The 3,648-nt window shown below is 45.4% G+C and overlaps 1 protein-coding gene across 3 annotated transcripts in view; it reads left to right on the top strand.

Annotated features, from left to right (window-relative positions):
- The window catches only part of HSPA12A (heat shock protein family A (Hsp70) member 12A), a 168,364-nt gene that overhangs the window by 583 nt on the left and 164,133 nt on the right, over window positions 1-3,648 (top strand). The window lies entirely within an intron of this gene.

Raw genomic sequence — 3,648 nt, 5'->3', positions numbered from 1 at the left:
GTAGGAGATTTAAGGCTACAAGCGGGGGTTAGCCTGGGGGCCCGCGAGCGTCCTCTCTGTCGCTAGGCAACGCAGCGAGATCCCGACCTCAGATCTCGCGAGGCTTCCTGTCTTAGGTTCTTCCCGCTTGCGGCTGACGCGAATGGCTCCTCCGCCCTCCTCCCTCCCTCTCCCTAAGGCTTTGACCCCCGCTGGGTTTGGGGCTTATTTACTCTTGAGACACGCGCCCTCCTGGCGTGGTTTTCCAGGACGTGTTTCCTTGACGGTTTTCAGATGGGAAAATGGTTAACACTCTCACGAAGCGCTTTTTGTGGAGACGTGAGAGAGGGTTAGCCCCTCCGCTCCCAGCTGGGGACTCGAACCCAGGGTGGCGCCAGTTCTCGGGTGGCCCTGGGACTCGGGCCATCAGGCCTTCCCCACTTTCCCCCAAGTTCCTCGCGATCAGGGAGCTCCTCCGGGCGGCGGCGTGTGCCGGCCCCCTCTCCTGGGGAGGTTGTAAGAACGCTGGGTGTCCTTCCCTAACCTGCGGAGGACTCCGCGCAGTTCGTTCGTTGGGCTGATGTTTACCTGCCCTGAGCCGTGCAGTGTGCTGGCTGTGGATACCGCGATCTCCAGGAGAGATCCGGCTACTCGCCCTCCTCTGGGAGACTAGTGGGGTGAAATTTACCGTAGAAGGAAGAGCAATGTGGGGCCCCCCCCAAATTTGGGGTGTGCTTAAGGGCCGGCCTAGGGTGGAGGTGTTAACAGGAAAGCCTTGAGTAGGAGAAGCAGGAAGGGAGAACTGTCATTGGGTCACGTTCCTTCTCCACAACCTTCTTCAGAGGCTGCCTGCGTCTTGCCCCTTTTAAATCCAGACTGCCTGCTTGGCTTCATTACACCTGCCAGGTGTCCCGTGCACTTACACAGCTTCTTAATGTGCGCCCTCTGCTCTAGATTCTTCTGCTGCAGATGAGGGCTGAGATGGACCCGGTGTCCTTGTTCCCCTCTGTCCTTGTTCCTGGCCTAAGTGGACCATTTAAAAGATTCATGCTTCACTTTTGCTCATCTGGAAAACAATCTTAACTACTCTGCTATTAACTACTAACTAATCTTAACTATTCTAACCCACAAGTCAGAATAAAATGAGAAAGTGAATGAGAAAACACTTTCAAACAAGATAGTTATTTTCAAGAGGTCGGTATTTGTATAAAAATAAAGTGATTATATAAATACTGTTAAGGAACCCAGAGATGTACCTCCTTCTGAATTCTGTGGGTGTTTTCTCCAGTTCTCTAATGCAGGAGTCTCCAGCGTCTGGGATCTAATGCCTGATGATCTGGGGTGGAGCTGAGATAGTAATAATTGAAACAAAGTGCACAATAAGTGTAATGTGCTTGAATCACCCCCCAAACCATCCCCCCACCTCCAGTCCTTGAAAAAATTGTCTTCCACAAAACCCCTCCCTGGTGCAAAAAGGTTGGGTACTGCTGCTAATGGAACATCTCACTTTCTGGGTTGTGATTGATCATCATGGGCCTACCTTGTCCTTGGTAGATGGAAATTCCTCCATGGTGGAGCCAAGTCTGAGTCGTCTTCACAAGTACAGCAGAGCCTGGGTCTCCCACAGGGACAGAACATGAATAGGTGTTGAGGGAACTTTTATTCAGATAAGCTATTGCTGTTGCTGCTGTTCCCATTCCTCCATGCACCTTTCCTCGTATCTCTTTAGATGGAAGCCTCCCCCTTCTCTCATGCACCCATCCTTTAATTCCTGTTGAGTCCCACATCTTCAAAAAAGCCATGCCCCACACTTTAGCTCTCACTGTGGCCAGCCCTTCCTTTCTTCTGAACTCCTTCCCTGCTTGCAGTGTGAGCCACAGGGTTCAGCCCTCAGGGCTGTCTTGACTTGTGTGATGTCTCACTGGAGGTTTGGAAGCATCCTGACCTGGGACCATGATGTCTCAGAGCCTTCCCTCTATGACCTACTGGCCTATTAATTTTTTGAGGACAGGGACTTGTTTTGTCTTGTTCACCATTGCATTTCCAGCATCAGTACTTTATCTGACATGATAGATACTCAGTAAGTGTGTTGAATGAATGGATGTATTTTACACATAATAAACACTTAACTCATAAAGGTTTTGTGGTTAATGGGTGAGTAATGAGTACACCAGGCTGGCTTGAGCAAAGCCCCTATTTCCAGGAACAATGAGAAATAAGAATGGAAAAGTAGTCTGAGGTGAGATCATGAAGGAACTGGAATACCATTCTGTAAGAGTGGGGAGCACCCCCAACCTTGTAAATATAGACTGGGCAAGATGGAAGTGGTGTTGGAGGAGGTTAACTGGCAGAAGTGGGTAGGCTTGGTGAGTGGTTATTAAAAAAAAAACAAAAAACATAGATGTAAGAGCCTAAACAGTGATGGTAGCAATGGAAGAGAAGGATGAGATGGGTAATAGGAAGGGAGGATGAAAATCACTGAGTGGTTGGATGTAAGGTTGGGGCACCAAAGATGACTCCAGAGGATAACTTGTAGAATTCTTTTTTGATCGACAGAAATGTGGTAAGTGAGAGAGTGATCTAGTTTTGATGAAGGGAACATGGTGCATTTGGTTTTAGCTGTGTGGAGCTTGGGGTATCCCAGAGGAAATGGAGGACTGATGATGCAGATAAGGCATCCGCAAAGAATTTACAGTTTAATAAGAATAGATAAATCCTCTGGAAGGAAAAGAGAAACCAATCATCTTGAACTCAGGACCTAAATATTCAGGAATGAATTTATCTAGGACAGGGGGAACAAATGAAAAAGACTTAGAGAAAAAAAAGAAGAAAAAGGTGCACATCCCAGGTTCTAGTGCCGAAAATTTGGGGACTCTGTTAGATGTGTGTGTACATATGCACGGATTAAAGTCTAAAAACATATACATTTGCATGTTAATTGTGTCATCCTTAGGTGATGGGGTCTTTTATTTTCTTCTTTTATATATTGGTAGTGTCTGATTTCCCTGAAATAAGTGTATCACTTCTGTCACTTTGAGGCGTTACATTAAAAATATTTGAGAGAAAGATGTTAGATCAAATGTTGTAGGAGAATTGAAGACAAAAGATACTTTTAGGAATTCAGTTCTTCCCTTATGGATCATTCCATCTTCTCAAATAAAAACTACCGGCAGGCTTAATAAGTAAGTAAATCTACCTCCTTATTTGCTTCCCTCATTCACTCAATCAGCTGATATTTATTTAATGCTTACCATGTGTCAGGCACTGTTCTAGGCCCTGGGGGAAACACAGTGAGTAAAATGGGTAACATTTCTTCTCTTCGCGCCACTTAAGTTCTGTTGGCACTTCAGTAGCACTTACATCCTAGTGAACCATTGGGACACTGAACTGAAATAATAATAGATGTGAAAGCATTTTGAAAAGTTGGTATGCTGGGGGTTTAATAGCCTATTGGTGTTGACAGATCCAGAGTAAATACTATTATTATTCATGAATATTCCAATTTTCTTCTTTTCCATAGATATGAGAAATATTAGGGTTATATCTGTAAAATACATTTATGCATATACATATGTTATAGACAACACGTCTTGTGTCAGTACCTTGTTGACCGTATTTCCATTTCATCTTGAGACTAAATGTCCAAGGGCACTTACAGAGCATCAAAAC

This window comes from Muntiacus reevesi, chromosome 2 (genome assembly GCF_963930625.1).
Source record: "Muntiacus reevesi chromosome 2, mMunRee1.1, whole genome shotgun sequence".
NCBI classification, from domain to species: domain Eukaryota; kingdom Metazoa; phylum Chordata; class Mammalia; order Artiodactyla; family Cervidae; genus Muntiacus; species Muntiacus reevesi.
Note: the sequence above shows the minus strand (reverse complement) of the source record. Positions and strands in the feature narration are given on the sequence as shown.